Source organism: Centruroides vittatus, unplaced genomic scaffold (assembly GCF_030686945.1).
Source record: "Centruroides vittatus isolate TY-2023 unplaced genomic scaffold, ASM3068694v2 contig_120, whole genome shotgun sequence".
In the NCBI taxonomy this organism is placed as follows: domain Eukaryota; kingdom Metazoa; phylum Arthropoda; class Arachnida; order Scorpiones; family Buthidae; genus Centruroides; species Centruroides vittatus.
Window position 1 is genome coordinate 2242344 of NW_027120768.1, and position 16855 is coordinate 2259198.

General features: G+C 32.8%; 1 pseudogene; it reads left to right on the forward strand.

The window, feature by feature from the left end:
* The first annotated feature begins 2467 nt into the window (after positions 1-2467).
* Positions 2468-16855, forward strand: part of LOC136984954 (protein couch potato-like) — a 96260-nt pseudogene continuing 81872 nt past the window's right edge.

Below are 16855 nucleotides of genomic sequence, written 5' to 3' on the forward strand. Positions count from 1 at the left end.
TAAGCTTTGACTAACATGACTTCTATATGGAGTGAGATAGGGTAAAGCCGGATAAACGTCTTTTCTATAATTTCCTTTTGAGGAAAAAAATATATATTTTAACTTACTTTCTTCTCTATATTTCTCTTTGTGTTTCTTTCAAAGCCAATTTTCTCTTCGGATCTAACTTGAGCCAATTCATTTTGAATTGCCAAATATGAGCAACGCATTTCCCATCCTCGCCTCCTTTCTTTTAGCAGAAAATTAAAAGTAAATAAATAAAATACTATAAAATAATAATGATATAATATGCCTTTGGAAATCGAAAGAGGCCTAGACCTCATGAAAGAGGCATAAGGAAAGCTACATTAAAAAGAGACTGTGAAAGAGGTTCATGAAAGGAGCCTAATGAAAGAGGCCTCACGAAAGAGATCTAATGAAAGCGACCTCGTAAAAAAGGGCTTATGGAAAAGACCTTGTGAAACAGGTTTATGAAAGAGGCCTTACAAAAGAGGTCTAATGAATGCGAGCTCATAAAAAAATGCTTATTAAAGATACCTAATGAAAGAGGCCTATAAAAGCGACCTGTTAAAAACGGCTTGAAGAAAGAGGCCTCGAGGACTTTTATGAGGCCACAGTATATTAAACAAAAAGTGTTTTTAAACGTTTATTATATATCTTAATTTAAATAAAACCTTAAAACTAACGGAGTAGTAGACATTTTTGAAACGGCAATTACGTTGTCGGGCTAATACATATCTAGGCCCTATGATAGTTTATACATACAGAATTGGCCTTAGACTAACTGTGGCTCTAGGCTATAACACATAAAAGGCCCTTCCCCTTCACCAAACAATGATACGTATAAAAAATGTCAGGCCCTAAACTAAAGCTTATGTTGCCTTGTATGTAAAGGGCAGCAGGCGTACTTCATATTTTACAATATAAAGTATTAAAAAAAATCGCTAGTGTAACGAGTCAAACCGTCCAATTTAAAGTTCCATTTTATTTATTTATTTATTATTTTTTAAAGGAAGAAAAGCGTTAATGTAACGAATCGTCTCGTCAGAAACTCAATTTCAATTATTGGATTTCGTTGCTCTCGACGATTTCTATTCAATTTCAATTATTAAAGTTTAAATCGAACAATAAAAATTTCATTAGGTTCTAAGGCTAAATTTCAACTTCAACCATGATTTTTCTTCAGTTTTTTCTTCTTCTTTATGCTGTTAAATTTCAATTTGTAGTAAATTTAATTCCCTTTCAATTGATAAAATTTCAGTTTTAAACGAAAAAACGTATATATTTCATTTAATTCTAAATAATAAAGTTCTATTGAATTTTAAATAATAATTAGATTTCACTGAAATTTCGTTGAATTTGTCGATGATTTTTAGTCTTAAATTTCGAGAATTTCGCTAAAATTTCTCCGATTTACAAATTTATTTATCGAATTTCATTCAATTTTTAATTATTAAATTGTAAAAAATACCAAATTTCACTTAATTTCAAGTGTATACTAGCATAATTTCATGCCAAAATATAGAAATTTCATTCAATTTATTGCCGAATTTTGACTTTTTAACAACGATTTCACCTAATTTTTAATTAATTAAACTTTAATTCTAGCGAAATTTCACGCCTTTCAAATTCATTTGCCAAATTTTAATTATTTCAATTAATTTCATAAATTTAAATATCGTTGAATTTAATCAATGAAATTTAAATTAATTAAATAAATAAATAAAAGAGAAATTTCAATTACTTAATTAATTATTGAAATTTCAATTTGAAAAAAAAACTAAATTAGCTTTTAAATTTAATTATTAAAAATAAAGTTTTAATTGCTAAATGTAATTAATGAAATTTGCAACAAAAAATAATCGAATGAGAAATTCAGTTGTTTATAACTTAATTACTGTAATATCAATTAAATAAATAACCGAATATGAAATTTCAAATGTTCAAATTTAATAAGAGGAAAATCAGTTTAAAAAATAACTAAAGGCGAAATTTTATTTATTAAATTTAATCAGTGAAATTTCAATTGTGAAATTTAATAATTAAAATTTAAATTATGAAATTTAATAATTAAAAATCCAAATAACCAAACCCGATTCACTTCGCGGCGATTTCACACGATTACAATTTTAAAAAAAGAAAGGAAAAAAAAAAAGAAATCGATTAATCGATTATTTCCCGAACACCAAACATCGACAATTAAAAACAACAATAATAATAACAATTGCATTTAATAATTTATAATTTAAGATCTTAAGAAATTTGATAGAAGAAGAAGAAAGAGGCCTTGAGAATAAATTTCCTGTAGCATCTGTTCATGCAAATATTTCTTTACTTTATCTTAATCTAGATGAAGGTAAAGGCAATTTCAGTTGTACGTACTTTAAAACCATTTTTGCCATGTTGCAAGGTAAAATATTCGTTTAAAGCAAAGTGTATCTTGCAAACATCATAAACAATCTTTCAGTCCTTACAGAGATGTCACTCTCGGAGTGGTTGCTTTTCCCGCAAGACATTGGACAGGTGTTTCCTTTCCGATCCAAGTACAGGTATATAACACTGCGCCTGCGTTCTACCTGTATCGTGTGTGTCTGTGTGTGTGTCTGTGTGTGGAGTAGAAACATATTTATCAGCCACATAATAACTAAGGCCGAGTTTTGCTGCTAATGTCTTCGCCTTACCTTTAACTGGAAGGGGTGGGTGGGGGTGTTTTCTTTCGAAACTTTCGTACGTCCCCCCTTTGTTAAATGTGTCCGAATTAATATAGGAAATAAACGGAGGATCTAGTGGTTTCTGTGCCCGTTTTATCGTGGGGGGGTTCGCGTGGTTGAATTGGACAGTCTCCTAGGTGTTGTGCGGGGTGGCTTTACGTAATGGATAGAAGAGGATTAATATGCGAAAAGGATTTGACCCATTTTTGGGGGTCGCGTGGTTGAATTTGCCCATTTTTCTAATCTTCTGAGTGGCTTTACGTCCGGTGTAAACGGTAGAGGGGAGGAAACCATAACTATAGTTAAATTAATATGAAAAGAGCAGAATTTGGTGGTTTCCGTGCCTTTTTTGGGGGGAGTCACGTGATTTAATTTTCCCAATCTTTTAAGCGTTGTGTATGGTGGCTTACGTCCTGTGATGGGTAGAGGGGAAGAAACCGTAAATATGGCTGAATTAATATGCGAATGGAAGAATTTTGTGGTTTCTATGCCCATTTCGGGGAGTCACGTAATTGAATTTGCCCATTTTGCTAATCTAGGTGTTATATAGGAGAGGTTACCTCTCGTGTAATGGGGTAGAGAGGAGGAACCCGTAAATACAGTTGAATTAATATGTGAATGGAAGAATATGGTGGTTTCTGTGCCCATTTTGTTAACTTTCTACGTATTAACTAGGATGATGTTACGTCCGTAGTTTGTAGTATGTTATGGGTATGATGATCCACGATATATGAAAAAAATAAGCAAGTGCAAATCACGTGACAGAACTGCTTATCATACTAACCTCCTACGTGCATTACAGGGTTAATGCTAAGCCCTCTATATTGTATAGACGTTAAGTAACACGAAATATAGCTGAATTAACGTATCAGTGAGATAAAATCGGCTGTATAAGCTCATTTAGCTAAACTTCTTTACCGTGTAGAAATAATCTGACCTCCCCCGTTATAACGCGCGGAAGGTAAACGATCCAAAAATATAATTAAATTAAATAAACGAGTGAGGTAAATCAGTTAATTTACTGGGTTTTTAAGCCATTTAACGCGTTATATAAGGGTTATTTACGGGGATAGCGTTACCTCCTATTGTTTATAGGGTATAAACAATAGGGAATATTGATAATTTTACGGTATCGGCGATAAAGAACGAAGAGCAGACAGCTAAATGAGTTAAGCGAAGGGAGTAACGAAACGTATAAAGCCCACACACACCCCCCGCGCGCTCCGTACTAAACGTTAATTTCGTTTTAAGGCTGTACATGTGTACATATGTATACACATCGCTGCCATTTCTTCACACGGAGATGATGCTGCTGCTGCTGTTGCTACTGCTGCATGTTTATTTATATTATTCCAATTGGATCATTAATAATTATGCGGTAAAGTGATATCTATCAAAGTTTTCTTTCTGTCTCTGATGTAATTGTTTCACTATCATCTCTCTTAATAATTATTTCAGAGCGGCCAACCACACTGACTTCTCACCTGAGCACTCCTCCAGTCGCGGCGATCGATGGCGCGTCACGTGACCACAGGAAGTAACGTCACAGCTAGGTGAACGGCGTGGTGAGCACACCTTGCTCTGTTCCCTCTGGTCTCTGGGCACGGGTCTATGCGCACACGTATCGTACATGTAGCCGATACGAGTTATACGTTTCTATAACCCTCACTCACTCATTCACACTCACGTTCACTCACTTATTCACAATTACAGCACGCCAATCACACTGTTTTTTGTGTACAGATTTTACCCAGCACCCTGATGTCTGTATCAGAGACTGATAGCCCACCTATTCTCAGCCACAGCCTGGACACCACGGGAGAAGATGAGGTAAGTACCCATCTTACTATACTATTGTTAATGTAGTAACATCTGTTGTACCGGTTGACCAGGTGCTATATCGATGCCCCAGGCCATCCGTGACTTCGGTCGTGACGGTTACGTTCGTCTAATTTCGTTATTTTGGGGTATAGTTACGTTTTAAACCGATCGCTGTCTCCGCCAAATTCTTCTATAACGTCACTGTTACGCTTAAATTCTCGTCTAACGTAACACCTAGCGATTATTTTAAAAAAAAAACTGTGCGCGAGTAGCATCGATATCGTTACTACTTAATGCCATTATTAGCCAACTTGGGGGATTTGTGAGCCCCAAAGAAAATAGAACCCCGTTTTGAGTCGTCCCCTCCGTGTTTCTTTATGGTATTTCATTATTTTACCACTAACTTTAAGCCCCTTTTTCACTTAATGGGGGATTACTGGGTAGTGGCATGAGAAAAAAATTAGGTCGAGTTTGTAAGTAATGCTACAAACAATGTGGATTAGGGGGGTAACATGAAGAGGATTGGATAAGAGTCCTAATCAGACAATAGGCTCCGCACGCACTCGTCTGTAATACAGGAAGTTGTGTCTGCTCGAAAGAAAAACTGTTTCCGCTTTTCTCCCCCCTCTATGTATTATTATAATTATCTTTCAACGTAACGTAACAACTTAATGCCATAATAATGCCGTATAAATGTACCATTTACTACTATAATAACAATTTTGTAACGTCTTATTATATTTGTGAAAAGTTTCACTCGTTCCTAGCAAAAGTTACGCTTGAGTTAGTAATGCTAATTGAATATGAATAAGGTTTTGTGTTTGATTTATTACACGTCTGTATGCTTGTCTGTTCATTAAGAAACCAGTTACAAGAGATATGGGGGGAATTAATTCCCACTATCTACGTAAATCCCTACAGACAGGGGGAAAGTTAACAGTGTGGCCCTGTATATAGAGAAATGTAATTGGTGTTACTACTCGATCTTTTTTCTTTTCATTATACTAGTTTATTAGTATATACATCACGTAATTTGTTGAAAAAATAATAATTTTATATAGCTATAATATCGAATTTACTTAAATTTCTGGTGTAACACCAGAAATTTAAGTAAATTCGATATTTAAGTTACGTATTGAAAAATACGATTATTAGGTGACGTTAAAGTCGCTCGAATCTCTGTAAGGTATATAAAATGAATTAATTGTAACGGTACTAATCGAGGAACTAAGTAGGAAACTGTGTACTTATTTACTGATCAGTATCAAGTAGGTAACAGGTGCTGTAGAAATTTGTTACAGGGTCAGGGTGACGAAAAACCGAGTGTATTAATTGATCAATGTCACTATCTCACTTAAGATGAGAGCTAGTTGGCTGGGAAAATAGGTGAAAAAACGATGAAAATCTTGAATAAGGTAGGAAATTTCGTTTCCGGTAATGTTACGCTCGTCACTGTTTACCGTTAGGATTACTATTGTGATAAACTAACGAGTAATAGCTATAGTTACGATAAACACTAAAGTCTTACTTAAGCTATTCGTGAAAAGCGGTTAAATTTAGTTTATGGTTACGCGTTATGCACCTTTATAAACTGGAAAACTAGAATTATAGATGTAGAAAATTTCAATTGATTCCAAATGAATTTTGATATTTGCCAACGTTACGAGCGTAACTCGAGAGATTCAAACGAAACGTTTCGTACACAAAAAGTAAATGTTACCGGTTACGGTCAAGCCGCGGGGTTGAAAAATTCGATTTATTATTGAAACTTTCCTATTGATACCTTACTTAAGTGTGAAGTATGAGGGATGGTGGAAAATTGGGTGGAAGAAACAATGAGAAAAATGATTGTTACTACAACAGTTAAATAGGAAACGAATAGATTAAGTAGAAAATGGCAAAGCGTAACACATATGAAAAGGGCGTTAAGATGAATGGGAAAAATAATATATCTGTGTTTCAATTAAGTGTATAGAAAGAAGTGTTTGCAGTGTTCTTACAGTAGCATGAGTTATAACAGAGGAAGGGAATAAACTTTGTTAAAATTGAATTTTGATTCGATAAAGTAGGAATAAAAAATAGAAATTGGTAAAGAAAATAGGGAATCCTAGTTCAACCGTCACCTCATCAATTATAAGATGTTTTCACGTCAAACGGAAGTTCCGTTGGGGGATGCACCATGTTGAGAATTGCACATCTAGTGCCGATGCAGAGGGGGAAAAATTGATACTTCTACAGGAATAAAAACGTGACTGCACTTTTATAGGCGTAAATAAGGCGATTAAGCTCCTACAGGACTATAAAAAGTAACTCACTGGCATCAGATTTCTGCAGGAATAGAAAATTCCGGCGTACTTCTACAGGAATAAAGATGATATAGGAACTTGAAAGGATCGTACTTCTGTGAGAATAATGTGATTTTATAGGAATTAAGTACGCCTGCCCACCGCTGTAGGAATATAAAAGATGATACTGCGGTAAGAATAATAAAGTAATTATGCTTTTGTAGGAATGAAAGTAGGAATTAACACTCTGCAACCCGTAAAAGAAGTATTTTATCGTACTTCTATAGATGAATACAAATTGATTGTAATTCTGCGGAAATGAAGAAAGTGATTATGCTGTTTAGGGGAATAAAAAATGTGGAGGTTTTTGTGTAGGAATATAAAAGACGACGATACTTCTATAGGAACAAAATGATCGTAATTCTATACAAATAAAGTGGTTACCTTACTCCTGTAGGAATAAAATGATAGTATTTCTACGGGAATAAAAAGATGTCCTTACTTCCATAGGAATAAAAATGATCATACCTCTGTAGGAATAAAAGTGATGACCATACTTCTACAGAAATAAAAAACGGTGATCATACCCTCATATAAAAAAACTGTAATATTTCTATGGAAATAGATAATTAAATTAATACTTCTGTAGGAATAAATCGTTATACATTTATTTGTGACGTTACCGAAATGAAATTTTATATTATTATTATTATTTTTTTAATTTCGAGCTCGCGCTTAAATAGCTAAACGTCTCTTTTATTCTTAAAGTAGCATCAGTAATGTCATTACTTGCGGTAAATTTACGTTTTGTATTTAATTAAGTGACGTAATAACGAAGCTGTCCTGGTTAAGAGATTGGAGATCGAATTTAGATTGTGCCGTGACGTACTGATACAGTAACAAATTGTGGTTATTACTCGGGTTATATATCGGTAAAAGCTTGTGTTTCCTGCAATTGTGTAAGATTTCTTGCCTTTTATTACTTTAATAGCACGCTGTATTGGCCTAGAAAATATCCTGTCCTCTACTTTTCGTGCCTGATAATAACCTTCGACGTTTATTGTTACTTTAATAGCATTTTAATTAATTCAAAAAATATTTTCTTTCCCCTGCTTCCTTGGCATCCTTTCCTTTATTATCATGGCATCCTTTCCCCTGCTACCATGGCATCCTTTATCCTGCTACCATGGCATCCTTTATCCTGCTACCATGGCATCTTTTCCTCTGCTACCATGGCATCTTTAATCCTGATACCATAGCATCCTTTATCCTGCTACCATGGCATCCTTTATCTTGCTACCATGGCATCCTTTATCCTGCTACCATGGCATTCTTTCTCCTTGCTACTACGGAAATAAGATAATGGAATGTGTTAATTTCGTGAGTTTACCTCATTTCTAATATCAAATTAACAATGTAACGCTTGGTATTGTTACTGTAACAGAATGCTAATTATGGAAGCACTGTACAACAGGAATTTTTTATTTATTTCCATTTTTGCATATTTTAGAACCAGAATCTAGAATTTACTACTACAGTAATAAACAGGCCCACCCGTAACGGGACGAAATATATATTGGAGACCCTAGAGCAAAGTACATGAAACAAATGTTGTATAGGGATCCTACAGCAGAGTAAATTAACAGAAAGTAAAGAGAAAAAAAGCCATCGTATAAGGGGGCCCAGTTTCATCGGGGACCAGAGCAGTTTGCTGCTTTGTCTCCCCTTGGGCGTCCCATAATAAAGGGTATTCTCGAATAACTACTAGGATTTTATTATTGATACAGTCACTGTTATTCCTACAATAGTCGCATAACGAGACAGCGTTACGAAAGCCAAATATTACTGCAAATGTAGTAGAGAGCAAGTAACGTATTTACCTAAAACGGCTATTTGCATATCGACCTTATGCTACTTTAATATTAATAAAATGGAGGAAATTCAAGAAACAAACGTCATAAGTGCACGGGTGTGTGTTTTTTTTCGCCTTTTATTCCCTTAGTAGCATATACATTACCCAACGAACAATCTACGGAAATGACACTAAATTATGCCCGTTTAGTACTAATAAAAACCATTTTATTGATGAAATAAAAAATCCTATAGTAGTAGTGATCTTATAAAAGATGCTATTTAGGTTAATTAACTATAGAAGAATTTTATTTCTTTACTCATTTAGAACTGAAAAAATATATAAAATAACTGCAGTGTTTTTTATTGATGCCCGAGGCATAAATCGATTTTTTTTATTCTTAGAGCTGTAGTAGCACGGATTTAAAAGTAAACGCGATCTTTCGATGAAAGAGACGGAATCATTTCATAACTGTAGTAGCATTACGTAACATACATTGTTATAGTAGCATTACGTTACTACGTATTGTTAATGAATAACTGTAGTAGCATTACGTAGCGCATGCAATGCTGCTATAAGTATAAAGTACGTATATTAGCATTGTGAAGTTGAATCTCTATGTTTAAGGATGAGTTTTGTGCATCTTATTACTATATTAGCATTATACAGCTGTACACAGTTCAGAATTATTGTGTTAAATAATAATGCTTTCCGCATTTATTACTGTAATAGCATTATTTAACCGCATAAATTTAGGCAGATTAAATCTCTATGTTATAACATTTTCTGTGTTTTATTACTGTAGTAGCAATAATTAACTGTATATAGTAAGTCAATATGCCTAAATTGTATACAGTTAATTAATTCTACTATAATAATAAAGTACAGAAACTCAATTTGACTAATGTTTACTGTTTTATTATTACAGATTACAGTAGTATTAATTTACCATGTAGGCATTTTGAGTTACGCTTCGTTACGCTATTATCTGTGTATTACTACTGTAGTAACATAATTTAACTGCGCACAAGTAAATTATGTTACTACAGTACTGAATTATTACTACGAATTATGTTACTATGAAAAACTGAATGGTTACGTACCCTTGTGCATTTTATTACTACAGTAGTAAGTACGGTTACGGCAGGACGAATCGCTGTGTTAAATGATGACAACACTTCATTTTGTGTTTCCTGTTACTACACAATTTGGTTGCGTGATCGTTTTGATTCAATGGTGACGTGAATTTGTCACGAACATAATTTGAAGTTGCTGAAACTTTGTAAAATTCTAGTTACGATGCCAAAACGCCTCAATGTCGTGTCACCCTAATTATAAAACTTCTAACGCAACAATACCTCGTGTAATTGATCAAAATAAAACTAAGTGTCGATGCTCGAACCCGGTATCAGCAGCAATAATAAAAGACTGTTATCGCTGCTTTCCATCGATTACGTTAGCCTTGCTGAACTAATAAAATTACATAAAGATGACGATTAAGATTTGTTTTATTAGTGTAGTAGGCTATTTTCTAGTTAATAAGGCACTATTATAAGGCTATATTCTAGTTAATATAGTTAATAAGACATAATTTATTTAGGCTATTTTCTAGTTAATAGGGAACCAATAAAAGGCTATATTCTAGTTAATATAGTTAATAAAATATCATTTATTTAGGCTATTTTCTAGTTAATAGGGAACCATTAAAAGGCTATTTTCTAGTTAATAAAGCACTATTAGAAGGTTATTTTTTAGTTAATATAATTAATAAGGCACCATTTATTAAGGCTATTTTGTAGTTAATAAGGCACCGATTAGCAGGCTATTTTCTAGTTAGTAAGGCACCATTTATTAAGGCTATTACGTAGCCGTTAACATTTCTTTTATTAGCGATGAGACTGTTAAGCAACTTAAGAGGCTACTTTCGAGAAAATTAAAAATATTTTGCACTTAGAGGCATTTTTTTACCCTTTTTTAATCAGCATTTTGTGCTAATTTAGAATTGAAAAGGCTCTTTTGTTTTTTTATAGTTTTGCAATTTCTAATGCTCTTTTTAGTAATAGTGATGCGAGTTTATAATTACATGGCTTATATTTTAAAGTCATTAAGGCTCTAAAGTAATATAAACCTATAATTATTAAAATGTGTAAAATAATAAGGCTAGCATTTTAAGTCTGATATAACTGTAAGCCTATAAGAAAATGACAAGTTTAATAATCCTTATAATTTGAGCCTTAATAAGCCTTCTGTTATTAATACAGTACATTTACCTGGTATTCCCCATCAAGAAGGCTGGCTAATAAGGCTCAGCTGGTGAGAATTTTGGCCTTTGTTCCATCTTTAGGATTGGTTTATTGTAGCCATTATCTGTAACTGTAAGGCTTCATTAAGGCTCCTTTTATCAGAATTGCGAGGTTAAAATTTAATGAGATCATCTAAGATACCATTTCAACTGATCCTAATCTGTTGGCCGCCATAATGAATTTTGGAAACGAAAAATAAACTAAATAAATTCTTAATGAAGCAGGTTAGACGAGGGAACGTTGAGAAACGTTGAAGGGTGAAGTGACTCATCACGATGACTATGTGACTCTCCCTAAATTGGCTATACACAGGACGAACAATAGAAGAAATAAATGAAAGAAATTAATAAAAATTTCAACGGTAGATGGCGGAAGTAGCCAGATTAAATTGAAGTTAACGCAATTTGGGCGGATTCGTTAACAGTAAATAGCGCAAAACTTCAGCACGCTCCACCCCAAAATTATAAATCACCTCTGTATAATGCCCCTTAACTAATTACAGCGCTACTGTATATATATGTATACAGTACATCTTTTGTTAAGAGCTCTGCCCAAATTCAAGAAAGTTCAAGCGTAACATGGCGTCACCCTGATAATTCCTTTTCAAAAACGAAATACACTCAAAACTCTGAAGAGTGGCCGTTGTTCGGAGGTGGTCGTTCTTTGCAGGTTACTTTGTATGCAAAGTTACTGAAATGTAAGACTTGATAATTTCTTTCAATAATCGAAATACAGTCAAACCCCTGAAAACATATTTAAAAAGGGCCGTTGTTTGAAGGTTATTTGTATGCATGTCCTATATGCCCGCTGTCTAGAGGTGATCGTTAATGAAGGTTAGAAAAATGGCTTTTTAATTACTGCCAAATTTGATAAGAATTTAGACGAAGAAGGTGAAATTGAATGTTCTGGCCAATTTTTTGAGCCATATTTTAATCCATTGTGCTCATAAAATTGAGCGGAGGCAAGACAAATTTATAAGGTCTCTCTCTCTCTCTCTCTCTCTCTCTCTCTAAATAATGTTTTGCAATGCATTCTTTCGTACTACCTCCGCCCAAAGTTACTGAAATGTAATATGACTTCAACATGGCGAAATCCTCATAATTCCTGCCGTAATTGAAATACAGTCAAACCTCCGAACAACGGCCAGTAACGGGAACATTAAAAAATGGCGGTTGTTTGGAGGTTTCGGGCATGCATTTATATTCAAAAAATTCCCGAAAATGGCCACTTAACAGAAGTGGCCGTTACTGGAGGTTCGATTATAATTACAAAAATGTTTTCAATTAAGCAAATTTTATAAGAATTGCCCATAAAATTGGGCGGAGGCAAGTTAAATTATAAGCCCCTTCCTTAAATAGCCCAAAATCTCGAAATTATTTTCGGATATCGATTATCAATAATTCAAAAAGATAGAGGGGGAAAAAAAACAAAAAGAAAATGGCGTCATTCATAGAAATGGATATTGGAATTTTTAAATTAGTTTCGAATTAGACCACAAGAGGCGCCTCTCGATTAAAATATTCATAAGAATATAGCCAAAAAATCGTATAAAAATATATATATTTAATGAGAAAATTCGCTATAAAATTTTTATTAATTTTAATGATTTCGAAAATATTCATATTAAAAAGTTAAAATAAACTGATACTTAAATATTTAGCAGAAATGATAAATAATTCAGTCAATTAAACAGTAAGTGCTCTAGTCATATTTTATAATGTAATTATCGTTTCGGTTGGCTCTTAAGAGCCATCTTACACCTTTTTATTCTTATTTTTCTTCTTTGAACATTTTATTAAACTAATCACATACAATTTACTGAATTTTAAACGGATTAAAACCTTTATTTTTCTAAGTAAAATCATTAAATTGAGCGCTATTGGGTGGAACTTAATGAGTTTTATTGGGAAGCGATGTTAAGAGCGGGAATTTCAGTAGAATATTATTATTATTTCTTTTTTCGCTTGTTTCATTAAAATATTGAAAATGTTTTGGTATAATAAAATTATTTATTGAATAAACGGAAATGAAAATGTTATATTTTATTAAAAAATTATATAATTTATCTAACTAAATTTATCTTCCCTCCATTGTAATTTGCGAGGATTTCGCAGAAAACGAATTTATTTATTATTTTTAAGAATTTATTTATTTAATTTTTCGTTCTTTAGCTTAAATTGTGTTTTGATAGTTTAATAATTTAATTCTTTTCTCGTTTCTTCAATATTATTTTAATTTTTTTCTATGGTAGGCGCGCTTTATACAAGTCTCTTGGTAGCTTGATAAAAACAGGAAATTAAACTTATCCACGATAAATTTCCTTTGTAATTTGGTCTTGTACGTGAGATTCTATATCAATTTTAAGCTAATTACGCTTCATATGTATGTATTTTTTTAATTTATAGATATTTATATATTGCTTGTACTAAAGTTTGTAAGCTTCTGTTATGCATTGCATGTTCTTCAATGATTACTTTTTCATCCTTTACGTGTTTGGAGGATCTTAATAGTTGCTCCTACAGCATATTTGTGTTTAACTCCAACTATTGGTTAACTGTTACCAGGCTTCTTGTATATACGAGAGAATTACCGCTTCTTCAACCTAATTTATTCATCTCAAGTCTTAGTAGAAAACTAAGAGTTTTATATACTATAGCTGATATTATTATTCTTTTTAAATTAAGAGGCTTTATAAGTTACTCCTACAACAAATTTATGTACAGGAATACCTCGCCTTACGTCGGTAATTGGTTCCAGGAGAGGCGACGTAAGTCGAATTTACTTGTGTAGTTACGACGTAAGTCGAAACTACGGTGGAAAACGCCAATAATGAGCACTTAAAGACCGCTTAATAAGACAACAGAAATACAGATGTTTTCATGTTTCGTTCTCTAGGATTTATGATGATTATGTTAACATTTACTGTAAATGTACATATTTTAATATGATTTTAGGTGCTTTTAACGCTTTTCTAGTGATATTGCGACTTCAATATTTGTGGCGGACAGATGTAAAGTCGAATAAAATGACTTGAACTTGATTTTTATTTTTCCATATACTTTTTTGACAAACGACGTATAATCGAGAACGACGTAACTCGAAATGACATAACTCGAGGTATACCTCTATTATAATTTGTGTTTTAGCTAGTTTTTACTGAAGCTTCTTTGTATATCGTATTTGTATTTGTATATAGAATGATGGCTCCTTCATCAACTTTTGCCCTTCGTTTCAAGTCTCAGTAAAAAGTTAGGATACATTTTGAAGTTTTATACAAAAACTAAAATTTCAAAATGTATTCAATTATTTTATGAGATTTTTACGTTTTGTAAGCTACAATTTTCATTTGTTTTCCAAATCGAAGGTGAAGTACTCAGCGACAGAGCACCTTCCTCAAGTTCCAAATATAAACTTTCACATTGAAGCATTCATTATTACCTTATAATACGCTAATGGTCCAGACTTTAAGCATAATATAAAGCAACTAAATATCGTTTTAAAGCAGTTTGAGTATATAAAATTGATTTGTCATCGAGGTTCATGTAATATTTCTCTTACTCGACTGAAAATTAATCTCGAAATATCCTCAGAAAAAAAAGGAAACAAAGTTGACAAAACATTGCAGCGGAGCTCCACCCATCCTGAGAGAATTGAGGATATTAAAGAAAACCAAGAAAAAAATAAAAGAAGAATTCAATAATTTTGCCAAAAATTTGGACACGACATCGAAAACACCAATTCCCACCGAAAGAAATTTAATATTTTACTTATTACAAAGCGTAAAACTTAGCAAATTCTTACAAGGGAAGTTCAAGAGTTTCCTTGCAAGAAACTCGTTACGTTATTGAACAAAGCTTTAAAAGTTTAAAGATGGCAACATGTACACACAAGAAAGGGGGGAGTGAAGAAAAAAGATACAACTTTCCATTCATCAAAAGTGTTTTTCTTTTTTCTTCTTCTCCTTTCTTAGTTTTCATCACCCAGTACTCAACTTTGTCCTTTTGCTAACAAAGATATCAGTGATGAGGATGATGGGAAAGTTAGGCATTGCATCTCAGCACGTGCTTCCTAATATCGTCACGTATCGGGTCACGTGATCCGGGTCGACGTCACCACTTTAACGGAGTGGTTCACAATTACGGGCACGGGGTGGCAACAAAGTGGGAAGGCAACATCATTACGGCACAGTTAGGAGAAAATGTAATGAATATTCACCCGTCGTGAAATATCGATTGAAACGAATTTCACGTAGTAAAAGGAGATTCCGCTAATTAAGAATATCTTTGGAAGTGTCAAGTGAGGGTTCACATTCTACAAGTTCAACACCCAAAAAAGTAAAATAAAGAAAAATTAAAAAATAAAAATAAAAAAAAATTACAATCGAAAACAGTAATTATAAGAATGTTGAACGGAGGGGGTAAAAATTCGCAATAATAAAATATCTTCCACCCTTTCGCGCGATAATTAAGATGCGTTTGAAATTCCTTTAAAAATAAAGTTATAATTTGATTAATTTATGAAAATTTTAATCGTTTTAAATGGAATTTTATACATTTTCTCTTTCTCTCTTCTCCCCTTCTCCCGTCTTTCTCTCTCTCTCTCGCCATTTTTTCCATACCCCCCTTCGTTCTTTCCTTTCTATCCCAGTTTAATGAAAATACTTTCGGAAATTGAGAGATTAAAGAAAGTGTTGCCGGATAAAGTTGTATGTTAGGTAATTGCTGACGTCATAAGCCTCCGCCGATATCCTGTAAGTCAGGAAATACGTTCTCTAAGGATGAAGAACGGAAGGTGTTCCTTGCAGCTTTCCTAATTCCTTAATGCATCAGGATAATCCTTTGTTTATTTTAATACTGGATTATCTTGATGATTTCGAAAAGAAGAGGAGGGAAGGTTAATTAAAAACAAAGTTTTAAGTGAAATTTCGATCACATAGGGGAAGAGCATTTCCATGATCTTACCCCTTTCTTTTAGGAATTCATCTTTGTTCCTCCTGAAGCTCACCGTGATCCTTTATGAATTTTACAAGGAACAAAAGCTGTAAAACCTTTGTTCCTTGTAGGAGTTTCTTAAGAGAAGTGGACCTCAAAAAAAGCACTTTAGTGCTATATTTTGTTACTTTATAACGCCATTTTGTTCATTGCTAAACTTTCGACAAAGTGCTTTAAGTAACTGTAAAGTGTATTATATCTTATGATCGGTTCTTGCTGCTTTTGGTCAAAGAATTTAACTTCATCAACCTGAAGCTTTTATTTGCAGTTTATTTTCTTAAAAAAAAACTTTACTAACTTAATTTTTAACTTATTTTTCACACTCTAGAAAGCCTGACTTGTAAAGTTTTACAGTGGACTTTAGTGAATTGTCAACGGCGTTTTGTCACTATAATCTTGCCAGAACGAAGAAGAAATATATTAAAAAATATATCTTTTTTTGTTTATTTTTAAATAATAAAGCAAATATTCTTGTTATATAGTAAATTTCAATATAAAATTCGTAGCAACAACAAGCAAAATTCTTCTTTGTTTTTACCTTACTCCTAAGAGATGAGGATTTGTAAGTTACGTTTTCTACAGGGATTTTAAAGAGAAATTTTAATGCTTTTACATGAATTGTAGAAAAGGTCAAGTTGTTTATAATGTAATCTTTAGCAGAAAAATAAATTAGAATACACAATTCAAATTTTTATTATTATTTTTTTAAATATTATTTTAATTATTGTAATAATTATATCTCTCTAAGCGATTTCCCCCTCATCTTACGTTCAATTTTCTCAGTAAACACTCAGAAAAAGATTATATTTTTTAAGAATCGTGTCTCATTTTATATCAATTTTATCCATTTTCAATTGCTCTTTACATAAATACACATATTTATATTTTTTTA